Raw genomic sequence first — 25582 nt, 5'->3', positions numbered from 1 at the left:
GAGTAAAAGAGAATTGAAAGAGTTTTAAAAATAAGCACTGTATAATAGCACTAGAATTAATGCCGCTGCCATTTGCCTTTCTTTAAACAGCTTTATTTAATATTCAGGTGGCTTATTGCATGCTCCACTGTAAACAATGCTGTTTAATTTCATTATTCTTGTCATAGTCACATACAGAGAAGCTTATCCTAATCTCACTTCATATGGTGTCAAGGATACAAACACCACTTAACACTTTTCCAATAGCAAAAATGCTGGTCCAAAGTATTAAGTCACTCATTTGTATTTCAGTCAATTCTTGGTAGAATTGTGGCCCACATAATCTGCTGGAAGCCTGTCATAAATTTAGCATCAAGAAGGTGTCTTTTTATTGTGCTCCAGTCCTGTGAGCGGTAGCTCTTGTGACAGTTTCAGATATAATTTAAAACAGGGTCTTATTCTTGAATTAAAGATGAAATTAATAATACAATCAGTAGGGCTGGCCCTTATGTTATTAAAGTCAATTCTGTGCTGTCCCTGCAGGCCTAATTTTAAATATACTGCAGCACTGTTAGCCAATAACATATAAGTAGAGGAGAATTTTTTTCCAAAATGATGTCAAAATGTGACAAACTCTGGTTTAGTAAGTAAGGAGAAATCGGCTTTTTGAGATGTAAAGATATATTTTCTGCTGATTTTGAAATATTCAAGTTCTTTATAATTTCTAATAAAATTATCCTAATGATTTAGCAGTTACCTTATTTATCTATCTGGTATGGAAGAATACTTTGTTTAACTTTTCAAACATTCTTCATTCTTTTTTCTGTTTAGACTGAGTTTCTCCTTACAAATACTGGACTGTTAGTTGTAAGTCACAAATGTGTCAATAGAGTCTGGTTAAAAATTATACAGATGTCATAACTAGCAGAAAGTGAAAGGTTCAAATGTAGGCCATTTTTGTGACCATTGGGCATCTAAGTCATATGTAACATTTCAAAAACATGCTCTGGAGGATATATGGTTCAAATGTGAGTGGGTGTAACACTAACAGATCTGGCCACTAGGGGCTGCAGTTTTGAATCATTGGGCATACTGTGAATCAGAACTGCTCTTCCCTCACCCCACTTCTCATCTTTAACACTGAATAGCAGGCAATTCCACAAATGTGTTGCTCCTACTTTAAATAGCTGTGTGTCCAACACAAATGGTTGTGAATCACATGTCATTAACTTCCTGAAAATATCTTACCCAAATTCACAAATTTCTAACCCAAATAGAAAAAGTAGTGTGTGCTTGCATCATATGCAGGTATGCTTTACATGGCTTTCAGCATATGCTGAAAGCCACGTGGGGAGAAGGGGTGGCATATCCCATAGGAAAGAATGGGGTGTGTGTGCAAGCCTCATTCATTTAAATGGGGCTTGAGCATAGGTGGATTTTGCTTTACGCAGGGGGTTCTGGAATGGATCCCCTGCATAAAGTAAGGACACACTGCATAAGTTGTTTATCAAATGTAGAAAGGAGTGAAACTGATAGATTTGTCTAACGCAGGTGCCACATTGCAGAATTAATGCAGTTTGACAATGCTTTAACTGTCATGGATCCATCCTCTGGAATACTGGGATTTGTAGCATGTTGTGGCACCAGAGCTCTCTGACAGAGAAGGCTAAATATCTCACAAAACTACAAATCTCAGAATTCCATAGCATTGAGCCAGGGCAGTCAAAGAAGTGTCAAACTGCATTGATTCTTCAGTACAGATGCAGTCCAAGATTAGTGACAGAGAAGAGTAAAGATTAACTGTGGTGTGTGAGTCAACACTTTAGTAACTATAAGATAGAAAGTCTGTAGGAGATTTCATCCACAGTTGGACACTGAGGGCTTCCTGTATCCATCCTTGGTCTGTTTCTGTGTGAGCTCATGTCAATATTGACAAATTGACAGATAGTGTCAATTTGTTCCCTGCCATCCATCTGAAAGCTAGTCAAGCTGCTGAATCCAGATAAGATGGAGGTATTTGTTATTGGGAATCCGAAACCGGGAATGGAGTTATGTCAGCCAGTTCTGGATGGGGCCACATTTCCCCTGAAGGACTCTGTCTACAGCTTGCGGGTACTTCTCAACTCATTGCTCCAGCTGTCAGCACAGGAGGATGCGACAGTCAGGAACACTTGTTATCAGCTTCGGCTGATACGCCAGCTGTGCCCCTTTTTGGAGCTGGGAGACCTTGAAAAAGTAGTACATGCACTGGTAACATCTTGCTTGGACTTCTGTAACGCCCTCTACTTGGGGCTACCTTTGTGCCAAGTTCGGAAACTTCAGATGGTACAAAACATGGCAGCAAGATTAATTACAGGCACTTCTTGGAACGATCATATAACACCTATTCTGAAGTTCCTCCATTGGCTGCCAATTAGTATCCAGGCAAGGTACAAAGTGTTGGTGATTACCTTTAAAGCCCTACATGGGTTGGGTCCAGAATACTTAAGGGAACGCCTTCTTCCATAGAGTCCGTCCCACACATTGAGGTCCCCAAAGAAGAACCTACTTCAGCCAAAACGAGCTAGGTTAATCTCAGTCACCCAAACAGCTTTCTCTACTGCTGCACTGAAGTTGTGGAATGACCTGCCGGAGGTGATCCAACACATTTCTACTCTTGCAGTCTTCAAAAAGGCTCTTAAGAAGGATCTCTTCCGGCAGGCCTTCCCAACCTAGTTAACAAACTCTAGCTTCCTCTACCTGTTTATGAGTAAGATTTCAACTGTGATTTATGTCTCTCTGCCCACCAATTTTAAGCTAATTATATATTGTATTTTATTGTTTTTAACTCTGATTATTTAATTGTAGTTTTACCATCAGGATTGGGGGTTGGGTAGGGATGAATTTTGTATTTTATTGTATTTTTAAATGTATTTTTACTGTTGTAACTCAGTTGGATTCTTCATGATTGGGCGGGCTATAAATAAATATTAGTAGTAGTAGTAGTAGTAGTAGTAAGGGAAGTGGTGAGTCTCTGTGGGTACTTGATGGCGGCCTGTTGTCTAGGGCCTGTATATAGTCTACCACTGTGTACACCTGTATTAGATCCTCCATCAAACTGTGGTGATGATGAATAATATTAACAGGTTTATCAGGCTGGGTTGCCTCTGAGTCTGTTTCCATGTTCTTTCTTTCAGTGTGCATCCTGAGAAAAACAGAGATGAAACAAAATTACAAAAATATTTTCTCCTGAAATGTCATCAGGGCTTTTCAGCTTCATATTCCTTCACAGCTGATAATTTGGTTGTTACCCAATTTGTTTTCCATTATGTATCTTCCTATCTGACAAAGTTAATGGTAGGAAAAGATATACTTCAGATTCTTGATGTTTTACTGCTTCACAGAATTTAGGTATCCCACTTTTGGAAGGAGGAAACTTTGGAAGTAGAGATAAAGTATGAGTCAGGAATGTTGTCCCCATGTTGCCCCCCCCCCCCGACCAGAAAAAAAGAAAGGCTTATTGGAATGGGCAGAAGTTTGTAAATATTCTGTATTTATGTGTTCATATTTAGAATAGGTTAGCTGAATGTCATTAATACAAATAATACAGATTCACTCGGAGAAGAGAGACAAATGCTGTTTAGAAGAGTACACAGTTGGCCCCCTGTAGTCATGAATTCTGTATCCACCCTTCATGGGTGGAAAATACTCCAGGAAAAAAACTTCCAAAAAGCAAATCATAATTTTACCATTTTATATAAGGGACAGCATTTTACTACACCACTGTATATGGGATGATCATCCATTAATTTTGGTATCCTGGAACCAAACTCCAGTAAATACCAAGGGCCCACTGTATTAAAATCCATTGATACAGTTCAGTTCAATATATATTTTCTAACACTGACCTCTTCATAGAAACCTACTGCATATTATATATGTTACACACAGAGAGAGAAACACACACACACACACTCACACATACACACACATGGAACTGTGCACAGAAGACACTATGTATAACTTTAACATACCTTAACATATTCAACAATAAGATGCATGTTTCTTGCAAATAATTTTCTAGAAATTAACCTTTGTTGTTAATTTATCTCCAATTTCTTTCTGTCTTCATTTCCTCTTTTCTGATAATATTTGGTTCTGGAAGCTCTTCTTCTTCAAACTTAAAAAAAAAAATTAATTACACAGTTAGTTACTAAATAACATGTATACATTGGGATATGTGCCAAGAAATTAGTGCATATGCTGATGCCTCTAATCATAGTAAGACCATGTTTGATGATAAGACTGATTATTATCTGAGAAACTGCTTAGAACACTAATCTAAAATGTTAAGGGCACAAGATATTAGAGGTTACTTTTCTATGTAAAATTATTTCATTTCACAAATAGCATTTAGACTAACTTTCTTCTGGGGATGGCTTTTAATATATTTGTTCAACTGAGTGTTTTTACACATGACAGCCAATTACATTATTCATAGAGACAAACCTGGCACAAGTCACCTTGATGGATGGGAAGAAGAGCAGTGCTATTCAAATCAGAGCTATCAGCCAATTCTTTATATGGCTTCTCTAAGTACATGGCTAACCTCCAGAGTTTTCACAGGTACTTCATCAAGGAGTGTGTAACAGCTTGGGCATAGGAATTACAGAATGTGGGTTTTTTTTCATGATTTGTGCACTAGTACAGGGACATCAGTTGAACAGTTTGACAAAATATATCACCATGCAGATTTTAAATCATTCTGTATTCTGGGGGATGTAAGAAGAGAATTACTTTCCTGTTAAGGTTGCTTTGTGGCTGACCATCTCTCTTTTTCCCCTTTGCACATGGTCAGTGTCATTCACTATTTGGATATCTTTCAATAACCTTTAAAGATGGGCTGAAACTCCTCTTCCATTTACACAGGACCAATTGTTTTCCACTGTTATTTTTGTGTCTTGGACATTTGTCATGTCAACATGTCTTGTCATCAATAACAACAACAACAAATGCTGATGATCAAATGGACCTAGGTTTCCCTTTTTTCCAATGGCATTTAATTCTTTATTGATTTTGAAGTGTGTTGCAGCATTTAGACTAGGATTATGGAGACGTGAGTTTAGTCTCACATTGAGCCATGAAGCTCCCTATGTGATCTTGAGTGAGCGAGTACCTCTCACCCTAACCTACATTACATGTTTATTGTGAGGATAAAAATAGGGATGTGGACTATGTATGCTCACTTCAGCTTCTTGAGGGAAAAACAGATAAACATAAAGACTCCACACTCCAGTGAAGGACATTCTGCTCTATAGTTTCATAGCAACTGTACTGGCTGTGTGCAGGGGTCATAAACATCTTCATTCACTTCAATGGAAGGCTTGTCTGTTTTGTCTCTGGATGATCATATGCTCTCTTGAGAAGATTATTTCTCTTTGACGTCTGTGTAACTGACATCAAATACACATATGGCACAGCTGTTGGGTAAATTTTAATACAGTTATAGTCCTTCTCATATCTTGATTCTCATGACAACCACAAATCGATAAAAGACTTTTTCCCCTGTGCTTTTCTTCAAAAGAACCCCTTGTTTAATGTGTTAGTAGCTCAGTCCTGACTCTATATGTTTGAGAAATGGTGATCTATTAAAAAATGGGTATACACCCACAGAAATGTTTGCAGTTTTAATTTCTTTGTTGTTGATGTCATTATTTGCCACCAATGACATTTTTTAAATGAAAAACATTATTTTTCATGCCTCCCAATACTAGCCTAGAGTGCTACCATCTCCAAAATTCTTTCAGATGATCACTATGCACCTTCCTTTTCCTTTCTAAATTTACAAGTATTATTTTGGCAAAGTGAAACACTTTTAATCTGAAAGTTAGGGACGTGCTTAACTGATACAGTGGGACCAATGGTACATCCCGATGTACACTGGAGAATATATACCCATTGCTTTTATTCAGAGATACCATATTTTTGTATGTGATTGACCTCAAGAAAAACTGATTCAGTATGTTTGGACCAGCTGCCACTTTGTACTGCAATGACTGGTTGAGGCTCATGGTATTGCACTGAACTCATGTGCAGCTTGTATATTATTTTTATACAATTTCTGCATATTTAAAGTTTTAATTCTCTTTAAAATGTAAGTACATTTACAAATCAATTAATATAAATTTAGAGAGCACTGCAAATGTCATTTTATTTTCATTGCTACAGAAAATCAGATGGCGAAGCAATAGCAGTTGACCAACATTCAGTAAATCTGCCACAAGATTGTAAATGCCATGGAAAAGGGACTATAATGAACCTTTCTCTGTGACATAGTTCTTTTTCTTATGTATATTTTCTCAAACCAATTGAGCCTTAGTAAGTTAGTATTGTAACTTTAGGTATTTTTATTGTTCTGTTTTTATCTGAATCACAAGGATTACTAATTAGTACAATTATATACAGTAACCCCCAAAACACAGTATTGTCACTAGCTGTAATTGTAGCATAGTTACATGGGAATAGATGGCCTTTTTCTGCTTTTTTAAACACCTGAATTTCACCTGAATGTGGGTATAGGTAACTCCTTTCCACTACATGAGAATTGTTTTCTCTACAAACTGTGAGACTACATTGCTGCAGAGTTCTCCCTTAGGAACATAAACACTGATTTGCAAGAGGTAGAAATTATCACGAATAATTATGCAGTTTTCTATGAGATATCTTCTTTGTATAATGCAACTGGCTTTTGAATCAACACTGTGTACCAAAAACTTATGTGATCTTGACTGCCGATATTATCTTACTCTAGGATTCCCCCCACCTCTTTAATATCCTCCTACACAATATATCTATCTTGCTCAGACTTCCAATTTTCTGTCTTACATTATAACCTTTATACATGAATTGTCATAATGCACATCAATAATATAAGTACAGCTGATTTCTTGTACTGAAATAATGTAACTCTGAGTTATTTCACTCAGAGCTCATTCATTCCTGGAGTTTTATTAAGTATCTGTACTATTCAAAATTCTTAAGAATTCATTTCTTTAAGAGTTCGAAAGAAAAAGTTAGACCTTTTCACTTTGGTATCTTTGAGAACTTTTCATTCTTTCCAATCACAGTGAGCATATAGAAAATATATTTTAGTTTAGGGGAAAATGAGTTTAGTGATTTCATCTCCATACTGCTATTATTTAGTAGCACATAATACATACAGACACACACACACACACACCCCTTTACTCCAGTTAGCTCAAAGTCTCAAAGCAGCGTGCATGGCTCTCCTCACAACAACACTGTAAGGTAGATCTGAATGAAAGAGGGTGATTGGTCCACAATCACTTCACCGAATGGAGACAAAAATCTGGATCTCCCACATACAATACTAATCATGAAACAGCATTGACTCTCTTAATATTTATTTTTTCATCTTTCCTCAGAAAGCAATAATTTGGTATGTTAACACTGAGGCAATGTCAGGGTTTTCTCTTGATTTTTCTTCCATCTTCTCTTTGTTTCAAGTCTGTGACTGATGTATACTTTCTGGAACTTTATGGATGATAGGCTGAAGAAACAAATAGTCCCTTTCATGATATAATTAGTTATACAATCACAAAATGAAAAATATTCTTGGTTGTTTATGTAAAGAAATGGTTCCCAATCTTCTGATCCCAGATCTTGTTGGACTACTATTTCCAAAATCCCTGGCCACTGGCCATGCTTATTGGGCTTTATGGGACTTGCAATCCAATAATATATGGGGATTAATATTGGTAGTCACTGGTTTAAGGACTTTCTTCTACATTTATTGACCTCCTTTGAACCTCCCTTCATTTGTAAAAACAGGTAAAAATATTAGCACTGCCTTAGCACAACCCTATTATAGGGTTTTCTTATCAAGATTTATTCAGAGGAGGTTTTCCAGTGCTTTCCTTTAAGACTTAGATCTCAGTCTAAGAAATAATCCATTTTGAGACTACTTTAACTGCCCTGGGTCAGTGTAAGGGAATTCTGGGAATTGTAGTTTATTGTGGCAAGAAGCTCTCTGACAGAGAAAACTAAATGTCTCACAAAGCAACAGTTCCCAGAATTCCCTAGCATTGATCCAGGGCAGTCAAAGTGGTCTCAAACTGGATCATTTCTGTGTTTTGGACCTAAGAGAATCTGACTTGCCCAAGGTTACCCATTATGTTTCCATGGCTGAGAGAGGATTCCAATTCTGGTCCCTCAGGGTCCTTGTCCAACATATAAACCTTTTCACCATTGTGGCTTCCAGGTCACAGTAGACAGTAAGAGTGCTGTGAGTCTGGGATACCTTAGCAGATTACGGTAAACTTCAAAGCTGTCTTATATCTGCCTCTGCTTTTCAGGATCTCAGTCTTTCCCAGGAACTGAAGATGCATGAGTGAACACTGCACCTTCTTCATACAAAGCATAAGCTTTACTACTGAAAACAACCCCTTTCCTTTAAAGTTATATTTATTCTAGATGATCAAGTGGGAATTTCACATCCCAAGAACCAATTAAGAGAACATGTGTTTGCATGAGTATAGCATAGAGAAAAATAATGAAGGCCTTGTTCTTATAGGAAATAGGGATTGAAAGGCATCTTATTTCTGTCAGAAGCAGAGAAAATTAGAAAGCAAGAGAAATGGAGTGTTACCACACAAGAAGGCCTTCCTTCACCCCTAGTCAACCTTTCATAGCATGATATAAAAGGAATTTTTGTTCATGTAGTCATGGAGGTATTCTGATGTAAGAATAATTTTCTGCCCAAATATGGAGATCTGGCAGACTTGGCTTGGGGAGTACTACTAGACATAGACATGATAAGTCTTTTGAGACTGGAATTGCATGACCCCTTATGTGTGATGGAGGGCAATGTACTGGGTCCTTGCCAAAAGGTTAGGAATCAAAGGACTCTTACCTCTGCAGATGATACCTTTTTTGTGCAAGACATCTAAACTGGTTGCCCTGCCATTTTCCCCAGACCTCTGGCCATTCTTCTTCCTGGAATAATCCTCTGAAACTCCCGAGAAACTGCCTCAGGTCCAATGTGAAGTCAAATTTTGGGGGGGCTATGTGGCCATGTTCTAAAAGAGTTTATCCCTGATGTTTGCCAACATCTGTGGCTGGGGTATACATATATACTGTGCAATGCTAGGTAGGGAGGAGTGATTTCCATCTTAATCTGTGTATTGTTCTGTTGATAAATGGCAAGGTCTCAGGGTGAAAAGATATGCCTTAGGTCTGATTTCTATAAATATGATTGTTTTGGGCATCTCCAAGTTGGTCTTGGCTGAATTAAACTAACTAATTTGGAATCTGCTGTCTGGAGTTCTGGGTTTGGAATTGTTACACATATGCCGAAATCCTGTCTTTTAAGAGTTATCCAAGGCCTCTTGCTACTTCCCGTTGAGCTAAATTTATTCACCTATTGAAGTCAATTGTGGATAACCTCTTAGAATCCACAGCATTTTGTGTAACAAGTGGGCCTAGGAATGTGGCATGAATGAAGAGCCCTGGTGGCTCAGTGGTTAAATGCCTGTACTGCAGCCACTCACCCAAAACCATAAGATTGCGAGTTCAATACCAGCAAAAGGGCTCATGCTCGACTCAGGCTTGCATCCTTCTGAGGTCGCTAAAACGAGTACCCAGATTGTTGGTGGCAATTAGCTTACAGTTGTAAACCGCTTAGACACTGTTAGATCAGTATGAAGCGGTATATAAATGAAGCTGTTTGTTTTTGTTTTGTATGTGTAGCTGGTAGGGATGGCAATTGTGAGTTTTACCACTTCCCAAAGATGTCAAGGAATAGTCATCTATATTTCTTCCCGTAGAGTTGAAATATTCAGGAATTTTTTTTCCTTCACAGAGGATGGAAAACTCACTGCAACATTTAAAAACTGCACACTTTCAAGAAACTTACCCAGTTTTACTTGGAACTGCACAACTTTCTGAAGAACAGCTGAATATTATAGGTTTGCCTTTGACCATGACAGCTTCATTTTGTACATTTTTTTAAAGAAAGAGGGACAAGGCAGAACAGGGATGGATGGAATAGATACCGGGAATTAATAAATAATGATCTATTGCATGCTGGAGGTTTGGGGCTAGTTGTGTAGACTTGCTTGAAATAAAGGCCATATCATGCAGCAAAAATCACCACCAGTCCCCTTTTACCCTCTAGAATGCCCAAACAACAAATTATCTGACTCTATGCTCCCCTGCTTTTTTGATCTGCCTGCCTCCACTGATTCCCAATTCCTTCTCAGCTCTGTTAATTCACTCTCCTGCTGCTTTCCTTCCTCTGCTGCTCTATCTTTGCTGGTGTTTTAGAGCAACTTTCTGCCTGAACTCTCTGGACTCTGAGTCTGCACCAAAAAAAACCCATGATAGGTTCACCTTAGAGTCACCATAATTTGGAAATGACGGAGGCACACAACAAGTTAAAGATGTTGAAAGCATGAACATACTGGTGATACCTACTGAGGTACTACAGGCTGGTAAACACATCAAAGGCTAGCTTTCCCCCTATAATATAAGAATCCTTTAGTTCTATGTGCTGCACCTCATCTATATTACCAATAAAATATACTGTAATGGGAAGAATGTTTTAATTGGATTATCCAGAAATTATTGTTATAGTTGTGTGCCTTCAAGTAGTTTCTAAATTATGGAGACCCAAAGGTGAGTCTATCATGAGTTTTCTTGACAATATTGCCCTTGCCTTCCTCTGAGGCTGAGAGAATGTGAAGTGCCAGTGGGGTTTCTATGCCCAATGAGTTGTTGCCCTGATATCCAGAGTTGTAATCCAGTACTCAAACAGCTACACAGAAAAATGTTACATTAAAAAAATGGATGCACTTACATCTTCTTGTATATGGGAAGGAACAACAAGAATAATAGCTCAGGACCAAAATCCACCACAACTGGTACCAAAGCTTTGGAAGATTTTTCCATCTCCTGTGTTAGCTCACATCTTCCTCTCTCAAAACGGCAGAGAGTTCATCAAGCACATTTTAAAAATGAGGATATGACATTATACTCTAGTGCTTCTCTGCAAGTGATCTGTCAAGAAGAGCAAACATTTAAAAATAATTACATTTACAACTACATTTATATTCAGCTCTTTCCAGGTTTCTGACTTTTGTCATGGATTGTGACACCTACTACACATCTTATTTTCACCAGCTGTGACTAACGCTCTAATTTCTGACTTCAGTAATTCAAAGAGTACATTTGTGGCATTTGTATTAAAATCAAATGACAATATTTAATTCATTGTATGGTTCTTTATCATATTGACTTGAGGCTTAGGACCAAGTTACATAATGAAAATCATCACACTGAAAATATAGTTTAAGTGGAGCCATGCTAAGTCTCTCATCCAATTCAAAGTTATTATTATTATTATTATTAGTTTTATTTATACCCCGCCTTTCCATGTGATCAAGGCGGCTTACAACAGAGTCTCAAAATACAAAGCAAAATACAGAGCAAACAATGCACAGGAAAGTTACTAAGTTACTAAGTCCATCTTTACTAGACCATCAGAAAGTAGCTGAAAATGGAGTTCAAAGTTCAGGTCTTCAAAAGTACAGATGGGGACCCACACTGAAATTCTGCAATGTGGAGTGTTCTTATTCAGAAATGTCGAGTGTTTCTGCTCAGGTTCCAAGCAATCAGCATTCCCCAGGGATACCACTCCCTTTCCCCTCAGCTTTCTATTTCTTCTACAGCCACAATCAACCAATATTTACTGATCGTTGAATATTTTCAGTCCTCATAGGGATGTTTTGAGTCCTTTTCACAGTTCTTTATTTTATTTTAAAGGAGTGATGGTAGTAGGGGGATTATTATTATTATTATTATTATTATTATTATTATTATTATTATTTGTATCCCTCTATTTTTCCAGAACTGGGACTCAGAGCGGCTTCACAACATTTAAAAACAATACAACTAAAAACATAGAAAAGTGATAAATTAAAACAGAATTAAATTCTCAGACTATTAAAACAGATTACTTATTAAAAGAATAAAAATACAGTTAATAGATAAAATTTTAAAACACTTAAAATGATACAACACCCTAGTACTTTAAGAACATCGTTTTTAAAAGCCTGCCTGCATAAGATGGTTTTAACCTGCTGACAGAAGGCCATCAAGGAGGGAGCTTTTCTGATTTCCCTGGGCAAAATTTCCACAGTCTAGGGGCAGCCATGAGAAGGCCCTCTCTCGCATCCCTACCAGCCGTGCATGTGATGGTGGTGGGAGAGAGAGAAGAGCCTCTTCAGAGGATCTCAGGGCCCAGGCCGATTCATACCGGGAGATAAGGTCTGCCAAACATCATGTACCTGAGCCATATAGGGCTTTCTAGATCATAAGCGGCACTTTGAATTGTGCCTGGAAACAATCTGTGGATCTGCCAATGCATTAATATATTGTTTGAAAAACTATTATCCCACTTTTTATTGTTCTCTCAATGTCTTGAAAAATATTCTTAAACTAACAAAATTTTAAAAATTGGTACAGGAATATAAGCAATACTATATTCACATAGTTCTCAAGTGGCTATGATGGTAATATTTTCCTCATTCTCAGCCCAGTGGAATAGCTACTAGAGTGGAAGTAGCTTCTAAGAAGGACAGGTTGTGCTCTTGCTTTCCCTTGATCTCACTTTCCTCACCCATTGATACTCTGATTACATAAGGTCACCTGGATAACTGTGTTTGCTCTTTATATCTTTTATTTTTTATGATACTTTCAGCATTCATTTAATCAGTAATCCCAAAACCAAAGGAGAAATACTATCAAAAGGTGCATCTACACTGTAGACATAATTCAGTTTGATCTGTCCATCTGGCAAAATTTGTAGTTTTGTAAGAAACCAGCACTTTTTGACAGAGAAGGCAGAAGGCTTTGTAAAACTGCAAATCAAAGGCGGTGTACAGCCTGCCCCTTTGGGGCGGCCTGCACCCAATGCTTTCCCCGACGGATTGGGGCCTCAGCTGCCACAGCGGCAGCCCTGCAGCCCTGATCTGCCACTTTTCCAGGCCGCAGGGAAGTGGCAAAAGGCTGCTTCTCCACAGCCTGGAAAGGGGTGTCCTTGAGACTTCATGCCCCAAGGACACCCAACAGCGGTGGGGAAAAAGAGAAAGGAGTCACTCAGCCTCTTTCTCCTTTGAGTTGCTGGCGCAGCCGTGTAAAGGCTGTGCCAGCTACACAAACCCAGGAAGGAGCTCCAAAATGGAGCCACAGGCGCCCTTCCGCAGCACCAAGACATCATGTCCACACTGCCCCCTTTGGAGGCGGCGCGACCGTGACGTTGTAATGGCGGTGCCCATGTAGAATGGGCGCCGCCATTGCAATGTACTAGGGTTGTGGGGCATCTGGAAAGGACACCTCGAGGCAACCCTAGTACATGTGCAGGCTGGCACAAAGTGCTGGTCTGTACAGCACCAAAGATTCCATAGGATGGAGCTACGACACTTAAAGTGGTGTCAATCTGCATTATTTCTACAGTGTAGAGGCACCTTAAGAATACAAATTGTCCAACTGAAATAGATACCGTTTACAGCTGGCAGTTCTCATATAATCAGGAGTGCATAGGGCTCAGTGGTAGGTGTGTAATTCTTCCAAGTAATTTTATTCGTCCTGTAAGAACATATTTACAAACTGCACAGTTTTCCAAGACTATTCACCATTTGGGGCTTATTCTGTGGAAAATTCACATGTTGTTTGTCCCACACTCCACCCCAAAAAGCAGCAGTTTGTGAGCAGTGAGTCTGTGAGCATGAACCAAATTTTCCTGTGCAGAAAATGTATGGAGAGAACATTATTTTCTGCACAGAAAATTCTGGTTTCTACTCATAAAATCCATAGTTGGGGACTTATTCTGCTGAAATTTTTACACATTTTTCATGCTGGACAGTTTGTTCGGGACAGAAAAATATGTGGCAAAATATTTTCTGCACTGAAAAAAAAAGCTTTTTTCATGTGCAGAAAATGTTTTATGTACATTAATAAATCTGTGTGAATTTTGCCTAGAGAAAGTCTAAAACTCTAAAGGTTCTCATCAGTCCAGGTTTTTCCTAATCAGAAATTCCTGACATGTGAAAAATACATGTTTCTCTTACACACCCAAAACACAAATATGTTCCAATATTTTTCCACCTCCTCTCAGTGGGCATAAAACATAGTAGGGAACATGAAGACTTGACACTTATATGAACAAGGCTTATATCAATTCTGAAAGAGAAAATACTGTCCACTTGACATAGCTGAGGACTATATTACTTTTAAAATGGCTTCATCCATTATAGATTCAAAACAAAGAACAAATAAGTACCAGCAGTAATCCCCACCACCACTCCCTTCTCCTTCTGAGTCGTGTCTTTTTAGATTGTAAGCCTCAGGGCAGGGAACCATCCAATTAAAAAGATTGTATGTACAGCGCTGTGTAAATTTACAGCGCTTTATAAATAAAGGTTAATAAAATAATAATAATAATAATAATAATAATAATAATAATAATAAAGATCCCAAATTAATGGAATGCAATGAAGCAATATAGAAGTGACCCTTAATTCTGAGATGTCAGACTCCTATGATCATGTCTTAAATCCTGATTACAGCCAGGAGCACCAATGCAGTTCACACTCATCATTTAGGTTAATTTGATGAATCTTTCCATTGTTTTTGTAGCTGTCCCCCCTACCCAAGGACTGGCATATGGTTTTTAAAAATGTCTTTTTATTTTCACACAAAGAAAAAAAAAAACCAAGCAAACAAACATCTCTCCTAACAGTTTGAGCTAGCAGATAGATTTGATGGACAGCGAGTTAGAGATGACAGATGACAAAATACAGGCCTGGAAAAAATAAGCTATTCACAGGTAGGTGAATAGCAATTGTTTCTTCTCAAGGCCATCCATTTATGCTAACAAATAGAACATTATAAACAAAATCAGCAAGATGACCCTGGATACATTTTACCTGTACTTTTGAGTCTAAAGATGAAGGTGAAAACTCCTTTTCAGCATTTAAATTATAATTTGTGAAGTACTGTGACTCTCAAGTATGGGAATTGCCTGAAGTATCCATCAGAGATCAGTTATCTCTGGATCAAGCTTTATTACAAGACCATGCTGTTCATCAAAGAAAGCAAGTCTGTTAAGTGGAGGATTTGATAACTATCATTCCATTTGGCCAAATCACTCTGCTTACAGAAAGAACATAACTACAGCTGCAGAACATGGGATGAGATGGTGATAGTGGTAGAGAGACTAGGTTTCTCTATTTTGAGAAACCCAGTCAGAATGTGATGAAATTATCTAAATCATGGTTATTTTACCATGTTGTTCTAGATGCCAACCACCTGCTGAAAAGTTTGGAGATTTAAATATATATATATCCATTTTCAGAGACACATAGACATTCTCATCATTTATTTTACAATATTATTTTTAGCTGCTGATTTTTCAGCATTTCTGCTTTAACTGTGCAATTATTTATCAGGAGAAACAAAACAGAAAAGCAAAACATCCAATCTAGATATTCAGGTCAGTAGAAAGGTTTTATTTCTGCTTCTTGTGATACTCAAGGGGTGGTGGAAGAATTATTTAAAAGATTCATGAGAGGCTTTAAAAGATCCATCAAGCTATTTCCTTTTCATCCCACATAATTGCACTCCAGGGGAAGTTGCTTACATATTTTTTCATTTCATTTCTGCTTCAAACCATTTATGTAGCACACAGAGCAATGGAGCAGCAGGTATAAAACAAGGCCCAAATCCAGTTGCTAGAGTGAACAAGAGTAGACCTACTGAATCAATGGGACTTGGATAAGTACTGCTTTAGCAAGTCCTTGGATTCACTGGTCTTACTCTGAGAGCTTATCTCATTAACACATAAGATGGCTTAACTCTTCTGGCTTGAATTCTGGATCTGGGATGCCCCCCACATGTTATCATATCTAAATCATTGCCTATCTAGCTGGGATGCTGCCACCCGGATGCATCCCAGGTCAAAGCCTCACTCAGCCAGCCAATTTTTAAACTTGGAAGAGGTAAACCAGCTTATTTATTAATGTGATAAGCTCCATAGTTAGGCCTAACTATTGGATTTATCCCATTGGATTTTTAATGCTATGGAATTTTGGGAATTATAGTTTTGTGAGACATTTAGCCTTCTCTGACAGAGATCTCTGGGACAACAACAAATTACAACCCCCCCCCCCCATTCATAACATTGAGCCATGATAATTAAAGTGGTATTGACTTGGATTATTTCTGCAGTGTGGATGCAGCCTAACAGAAAATTCAACTTTCAAACAAACACACACACACACACACACTTTTCAAAAACATACATTAATTTTTGTAACTTGCATTCAATTTCTAGTCTCATTTGGTTTTGTTCTTGGAGGTTTTCCGCCAGTTTTTTGTTTGTTTGTTTGTTTTTGGTTTGGCATTCTGTTCAGTCCCAAAAGGAGCAAAATAATGGTCACCAGGCCTGCCAAAGTTGTCTACCATTGCTCTAGACCACAGCCTCCAGTCCTAGGGTTTCCAATGTTGTTGGCATACAGTTTCAATGATCCCATGTTGGAAATTTATCCCATGACGTCTAGCGATCCTGGGTTATAAGCCACTGTTCTAGAGAGGGCTTGCAGTCAATCTTATAACAGAAGTAAATAATATTCTATCATAACACAAGCTTAGAAGTTGCATCCAAAGTCTTCTGTTGATCATATTTATCGGTATGAAATCTGGTACTGATATTCTTTGCTTTCCAAGGTAAAAAAAAGTAGTATAATGGGACTCATGAGACTCAGTATATAAAGAAATCTCTTTATGACCAGTGATAAGTGCTTTAAGAAAGTTGAAGTATTTTATATAGTTTGTTAGACTGTAGCCATTGGAAACAAAATCATCCTTTCTTGAAGTATTTCAAGCAGATTAGCCAACCTTAGGTACATTTGCAACACTGTAGTTTAGGGAACTGAAAAATGCTTATATTGCCCAGTCAGCAGAGTATGTTATCTGTGGTGACCACTGACCAGTAAGCTTAACAGACAGAGACCTGTGGAACACATTTCTTCACTCCTTCTGGATGATTGCTGTTAATCTAAAGGCTGTCCATTTATTTTTTCACAAACTGAAAACTCCTATAAAATACTAAATCTTTTCAGGGTAAATTATGATAGATATTGGCAATCAAGGTAATCAAGGACTACCTCAGTTCTCTGCCAGAGACATTGATGAAAGATGCCAAAATGTTGGGAACTAGGGTTACACAAGGGGAACATGCAACAATGTTGCAGTTTATAATGTTTAGATTATTATGCTTTAATGTTCTAGTTAGTCTCCTAAGCCTTCTTCCCAGAAGCTCTTGTGCATGTGTGTGTCAACATGCAACACGCACACACAAAGTTTTTATGTTTTTATCCCTCAATATGTTTTTATCCCTCAATAGCGTATTCTGTGATCACCAAGAATCCTTTATATTCTGTTGTAAAGCCAACAAGCAAAGACACAGATGTTAGATAATCTAATAATAATAATAATAATAATACGTTTTATTTATAGACCGCTATTCCGCGATGATCATAGCGGTGTACAGTAAAATCATAATATAATACAAAATAAAGCAATCCTCCTTGTACCATAATCTCATTTACTTTAGACTTTACCTATTTAGCTGGCCCTACAAGTGGAACAATTAGCATTTTGAAGAAAGCTACCTTGAGGTCTTTCCTTTTAACCTTCTTTTGTGTTCAGAGACTGCACAGCTACATTTCCCCACATCCCTGTTGCTGACTGGCACCACAGCAATTGATTTTCCCCCTGAACTATCTACCAAGCTATTTAGAAGCAGAAAGACAAGTCCTTGACTATTTCTTCCTCACATGCAAAGCTGAATAATCATGTAGATTTCTCCACACTGTGGGAGAAAATGAATATTACTCTACAGTGTTGCAGATCAATTATTATTAAAATAAAAAATATGTTGTTTTTTTCACACAGGGAATAGTGTTTTCCAAGCAGAAAACACATTTGCCCTTCCAAAAAACTGCACATTTTCCTCTGTACTATAATTCCTATGCACCATGCCAGGATGTTCAAATAACAGTAGAAAATTGAGCTGTCTTGCTATTTTATTATTCTTGTCACTGGGGCAGTAAACGTGTTTGTTCAACATGTAAACAACTAATTGTGTATATTCTCAATTCCTATCTAGAGGACATTAAATGTCCACCTTCATACCAAGCAGACAATTCACAGTACAATCTGCATGTCCATCAAAAAAACACCTATCTACATTTCTAATGATTGGACCACTCACTAGAATAAGCTCCACACCCTTCTCAGTATATCCTGAGTGTGATAAGATATCAGTCTGTCTACCTGCCAGAAGATGTGGTCTTTCTTCTCCCTCTGCCTCTCTTCTCAAAATCCTGATTGTATAGGTATGGAAAGAAAAACTGACATTATTTTGGGGAAAAGGTAAAATATGTGTTTCTCAAAAGTCAGGAAAATGTTGAGAAGAATCCTGAGTAGATAGGAACCTTCACAGTGGAGAAGTTTTCTCAAAATAACTTGCTTCCTTTGAGAGCTAAATTAGTGAAGAATTACATTAATGGAGATGGGATGGTTTTCTTCTTTTGCTAAACTCACACAAGTATATAATTTACCTAGATCCTTACTTCCCATTCATGTGAGACTTTGGCACAGAGCTGTGATGTTTCTTCGTTCTTGTTGTGCTCCTTTACAAGAACAGATAGAAACTAGTCTGTTTTCCCTAATTGCCATTTCATCAGAGAAGATTAGAGAACTTCTGTTCAGAAAGGGTGCATAATAACTCCTAGTCAGTTAGCTGAATTAGTATAGTTAAATATTCTGAAAATAAAAATTATTTTCCTGTGAATGGAGGTCTTTATCAGATCAGGGGTATAGTATGCCAGGTATTGGATATTACTTATGCCTGGGAATGCAAAAGGTTGTGTTACTTTCAGGAAGATTCAGTACCCGCTGAAGTCTCTGAACAGTTTACAAAGGCAGTTCCATGTAGAGTGTGTTAAAGTAATCCAAATAGGACGTGTCACCATAGCATGTGTCACCAGCTCACATCTCCAGGAATAGGAGAACTGGCACACAGGTTTTAATAATCGAAAAGCACCAGCCACAGCCAAAATCTAGGCCTCCAGAATCAGGGCTGAGCCCTAGAGTACAGCCATGCTACACACTTGGGGGGTGTAATTCCATCCAGTGAAGGATGAGTCCCTGGTCTCTGATCTGCCTTCTGGCTACTCAGAAGTACCTGTCATTGTCTCGATTAAATTTCTCTTTATTCACTCTCATTCAGCCCATTGCTGACAATAAACATTAAATCTTTTTTAAAATGTCACTGGCATGAGGAATCTTGCTTGTATCTCATGCCATTGGGAACCATGTGTAATGGTCATGGAAAAACCATTAGGCTAGAAAAACCCTCTGTGTCACCAGAGAAAGCTACACTGCCATTGCCCAGACAGCTTAAACACCAGCAGGCTAGCCTTCTTCCTTCACAAAAAGTGCTTTCCTGGCTGCTCAGGCCCCCTAATGTACCTATTCTTTGTTGTTATGTATGGTATGGTATGGTATGGTATGGTATGGAAGGTCAATGGGGGGTGACACTATAAGTTACTGCACTGGTTGACATCAATCCCAGTGATGCCTAGTTCCTAGCTTTGTCTAATCCCAGACAGGATTACTTTAAATAACACAGAGACATATGACATACATATGTCTAACACACACTGTCAGAAACTTTCACTGTTTCTGGACAACAACCCAGCAAACAGAAAGACCTTTGTTCAAGAGTGTGGAGTAGGCATATCCTCTTCTTGCCTGCAGCTTTTTATTTTGCCAAAATAATGTTTCTTCTGTTAGCTTTGGTAAAATACTTTTCTTTCATTTTCAAATCCCAGTGTGTGCTGGAAGTATAAATTGCCACAGATGTGTTTTCCTGGGAAAGCAATGGAATTTGTGGACTCCTCCAAATGGCTCATCTATTGTTAATATAAAAGGCAGAGCCAGACACTAGTTCTCAAGAGGTATTACAAGGCAACAAATGGATATGAATTGCAGTCTTTCATGCAAATTGTTTTAGTCTGTCAGTAACTTCATTCCTAGATACAGAAACCATAATGTGGAAGCTTTCTGGAATCCATATTGTTACAGGAATTCCCGTTAAAGGAATATTTTATGATACCTCACACCAGATGTTTTTGACTATAACTCCTATCATCTTTAACAAGTAGGGTGATGATGATGGAATGATGGGGACTGACTCCAGACCATTTTGAGAACCTTAGGTTGGAAAAGACTTCATAATGACACAGCATTTTAATAATTGTAATCCCCCCACAGGCGTTGCTGATTTTTCATGCCTCTTTATCCAAAAAGATCTTGAGAACAAGCTCATTAATTTAGCCTTGTACAACTTTTTTTTTGAAACCAGCTGCACCCTGGGTTGCATTTAGCGGTGCCCATAATTATAGTATTCTCTTTAATTACCCTATTCTCTTTCAATGTCCCTAAATTAGAAAGCAACAGAGCTGAAACAAAGTGGCCATTTCAATTTAATGAGCCAAATGCAGGAATTTGTGCATGCGAATTACTACATGAATCTGAATTTGTATGCCCATGCAAAAGTTTGTAATTCATATTTTTCTTGTTCATCCATGAATGCAAACTGCAATTCTATGCCATTCTGCCACCTTGGTACTTTAGCAATGCAGTAAACCAACAACTTAACCTTTCCAGATGTCCCTGAAATCTTGTAGATTTCCATTAAATACAGCACTGTAATTCTCTGCTTTTTTTTAAAAAAAGTCTTTTTTCTACCACAATCCCTTCCAGTGTGCAGTAGGCATGACTTCTCCATCTTTTACTCTCTGCTATGCAAGGAGGTTGTACTGTATTGACACATGTACAGGGATTGAATTGTACATGTAAATTCTATTTAATAACCATTAAAAAATCAGATTTCAAGGATAGCTTGTTTTGGGTTGTCATCCCCCCCCCCCCCACGGCAATTCATGAGCTCCCATTGAGGAAGTAAGCTGAAGTCTATACAAGCTCATGCTACCAACTTCTATCTTTCAGTAAGTCTCAAAGGTGATGCAAGATCCCTTTGAATACTAATTTTCCAAACCAGGCTATATCTTTGAATTCTACCATATAATAGTTTGCATTGGCGGGTTACAGACAGCCATTTAGTACGTAATGAATACGTACTAGGGTTAGGAAAGGGTGGTGCTTCGGCACCCCCTAACCCTAGTACGTAGTCCATATGTACAACATGGCGGCGCCCCTTCCACATGGGGGCCGCCATGTTTACGTATCGGACGCTGTGCGTCTGCACGTGTCGTGGCGTCTATGACGTCGCGAGTCCTCCACGGCGCCTCGCGACGTCATAGAGGTGCCACAGAAAGAAGCTCCATTTTGGAGCTTCTTTTTTGCTCTGCAAGGGAGCCGCGCGGTGTGGCTGCGGCGGCTCCCTTATGGAGCAAACGGTGGCGGCGGCAGACTGCCTCAAAGCGGCGGTCTATAACCCGCCATTGTTGTGCTTTTTTTTCAAAGCATTGTGCCCCCTAAATATAAAAAAATTAAAACCAACAAAACTCTAAGATGGTAAAAATGGATAAGAGCCCCAGTGTGGTGTAGTAGTTTCAGCGGTGGAGTAGGATATTGGGAGACCAGGGTTTAAATCTCTGCTCACCCACGGAAAAGCACTAGCTGATCCTGGGCAATTCATGCACTCCCACCTTCAGAAGAAGGAAAAAATTAAAGTTCAAAAATTGTTTAGAAACAACAGTGCACTCTGTTCAAAAAGATATGTATGTATTTAGGCTTAGAGTATCTTTTTCACAATTGGAAGTGTGCATGAAGTGGACACAGCTGCTCACAACCTGAAAACTATCAACAAGGGAAAAGCTTTTAAATATTAGGAAAGGGCATGAGCATATATATGGAAAGTTCATGACAGGGCTGCTGCTTTGGGCAAGCATCGCATGTATAGCTGTTCTAAGTGGGCTCCCTCTTCCTAGTTTTGGGAGCACAACATGGAATGATATTGATTAAATTTAAAAATAATTCAAGAATCAGGACCAACATATATTTGCAGAAATAGTACCATTGCTCTAATGGATGGTAGAATTGGGCTGAGCTTTTAATTTCCCCTAAAGTACAATGTTCCATACAACCTTTAGAAAAAGGAGAGCAGCAACACTATCCTCTATGCATCTACTCAGAAGCATGTTTCATGGAACTGAAAGGAACCTACATACAGATTAATGAATACAAAATGAGAGCCTAAATAAAATAAAATCCTACTGATACAAGCTTAATCAATCCAAGACACAATTTGAAAAGCTTAGGAAAAGTTGGAGAATAATTTATAAACAAATTAATATTCAAATCTAATTTCTCCAAGCCTATGAATATTATTGTAATTTAAAATGTACAGTTTTCCTCCATCGGCTTTAAACATACACACCCTGACAAAATCTGATAGTGTTAATTTGATTTATGAACAAAATGTGCTCTTTCCTGTCAGTTTGGTTTTGCCCAACTTTTCACAGTTGCCTTGACTACATGTTCCACTTGGTCATTGCTGTTTATCTCTAGTATTTTTCATGGAAACTGCATTTTTCATGGAAACAATGGACTTCACAACTAGATTATTAAATGCTCTTTGTCCTCTTCTGGATAGTTAATGCCCTCTGCATCCTTCCTTAACTGCGAATCTCTTAATTCAGAACAATATATGAAAGAGGAAGGGCTAGAAAGCATAGAACAGAACCTCAGAGACAATTTCACACATCTGTTTCTGTGGGTGTTCTTTCATTCTTTTTTCCATTCATAATTAATGAAAAATAATGGTGCTGACACAAGTTAATTACTATGAAAAATTACAGTTTATGCTATTCATTATGATGGCAAATTACTTGAGTTTTTCAAACACTATTCCTGACCAATTAGAAGAGTTTATGAAGAGTTCACCTACAATCTATGGGTTTGTGTGAGTTCCCATTCAGGGAAGTTAAAGGAACACCCAATACTTTTCATTAGCTAAAGAAGCAACAATAGCAAATACCATTAATCACAAATGTCTGTATCTGAAGGGGCAAGAGGAGAAATGTAAGGGAAAAAAGAGCATATGTTGATTGAACAGAGAGGTCAGAACAATATATGTAGGCACTCTTTATGAATATTTCCGGGGTAGATTTCAAAGAAACATTAAAACCTGTGTTGCTCAGTAACAATTTAGTTTTAACTAATTGCAAACAATGTCTTGTCTTAGTTTACCCACACACACAAAAATCAAATTACTGATTGTAAAATAAGCAATTAATATTCTCCTAATTAGCCCATGCAAATTAGGAAAATGTTTCTGCTACAAGTTCTTTTCTTATGAAGCCATAAATTGCAAAAGTAAATGGAATATTCTTCAGGTAATTAAGGATAACTTATGGATGAAACATACTAATGATGTTTAATGTGTGTAAGCAAATGAACTTGCTGAAATACATTCCACTGGCATTCTCTGGTTTTTGCAGATGCCTCAGTTTGAAATCTAAGACAAGCTCCTTTCCCCCCACTTTGCTCCATCATACCTTTAAAAGAGATTAGTAAATATGATTTCATGCCACAGTAAGCTTTGATATATGTAAAGGGATGCAGATAATATATCTCTTCATATAATATAAAATCATTATAATGACATCCTGTGTCTCTGAAGCAAACAATGCAACCCATGTACAGAAAGTAAATAGCTTCCCATGGCTGTATCAGCATTAAGCAATGTTAAACCCCACTTTCCACTGGGATACAGAGGAAACATCGAGAAACCAACTGTCATTATAGAAGTCATACATCTGTGAATCTTTTCCTCACAAATAAGCAATTTCTTTATCTCCCCCCTGCTAATTATTTTTTCATAAAATGAACTATACCTTCACTTTTGGGTCTTGAAAGAACCCCAATATGAAAAACATAATAAAATATCATAAAAATAGCATTAAATGTCCAACACAGAGAATATTAACAGAGCAAAATCAAATCCATTAGGCAGATATGTAAGCAGTTCAAAGAGAGCAAAAGAGATATATTAAACAGCTCTTGAAGGGTTTCATGACTGCCTTTTGCTGCCCAGTTCCATAAATAATGAGACAAGACACAAGATTGGGATGGAAACCTATTTATTAATTGACCTATTTATTAATATTTTAACGGAACTGTAATCAAGTCAGAATAACAACAAAGTGTGGGAGAAGCTGCAGCTTGTGTCTTTTTCCAGACCACCCCTGCAGCTTATTTGGATGATTAGACCTGAGCCCTCAACGATAACCCAAAAGCTGGGTTATTCGTTGGCCAGCCCACATCATGAAGTCTAACCAGAAAATTCCTCTCACAATCTGCAAAGATTAAAGAGAGGTATTACCTTTCAAGCCAGACCTAAGGGCAATTTCTTTTGCCAACCCCCAGGTCGCAAGGCCTAAAGAGGTGGTTCCAGAACCCAAATGGTGTCCAAGGTGCTCACCAAAATAGAATTTAATTATTTACACCATAGATATGGGGCAAGAATCTGCTTAGCTCCTATCTGCCACCGCAGCATTGAGCACCTCCTTAACACCTTGTTGCAGATCCGTTAAGAAAATCGCATTACCAGTTTCGGAAAGGTGAACACCATCAGCCCTGTAGAGCTCTGGCCTCTGAAATATAATCTGGGGGTGGGATAGATATTGACCTAGACCAGCTTTAAGGGCCTTTTGAATCTCTCTATTAGCCCGCCATCGGGCAGTTTCAATGGCCATAGGGTCGCCACCACACTTCCATTCATACTGTGAAAATATGGCCAACCAAACAATATGAACAAGTGGCCAAAACTGTTTGATAAGTTGAAAATCATGTAGCACCTGCAGAATAAGTGCCTTACCCTTCAACAAACCAAGGTCATTGCCACCAAAGTGAACAACCAACACATGGGAAGAAGGCCCTCAGTGCTCCTTGAACAATAATGGCAACAGGCCCTGCCAACAGAGACCCTTCTTGCACAACCGATGGAAATAGGAAGTATCACCAAGGCCCAAGTGAGTACGAAAGTAGCTGGTTCTTGATTGTCAGGTAGCCCAATAGATCATGCTGTGGCCACACAGTAGTACTTGAGCTCTTGATGGCCAAGGGCAGGGATCTGAAAAACAAAGAAACACTAGTTAACAAAGCTGACTCCTAACATATCTGTGATATGCAGATGTCCTCCAACAATCAATTTGTTTGGTGGCATCTGGCTGAAAGCCCATAGAGGCCACCGTCAAAGCTGCTGCAATTCTAAAAGAATAGGTTGCAAAGCAGACATTAGTGAAACCCATATTAGACAAGGCCTTGGATATAACCCACCAAAACTGATGTTTGGTCAAAGGAGAAAGATCTTGATGAATAAATAAAAGCCCTGGGCTGGATCCCCTGACCTGTGTATAGTCACATAAGGCCTGCACTGGACAGATAGATGTATCCGAACAAGACTGCAGAGAGAAAGCATACCTTTGGAGTGTTGGTCAGTTTTAGATGA

The sequence above is a fragment of the Sceloporus undulatus genome, chromosome 2 (genome assembly GCF_019175285.1).
Source record: "Sceloporus undulatus isolate JIND9_A2432 ecotype Alabama chromosome 2, SceUnd_v1.1, whole genome shotgun sequence".
In the NCBI taxonomy this organism is placed as follows: Eukaryota; Metazoa; Chordata; class Lepidosauria; order Squamata; family Phrynosomatidae; genus Sceloporus; species Sceloporus undulatus.
Note: the sequence above shows the minus strand (reverse complement) of the source record.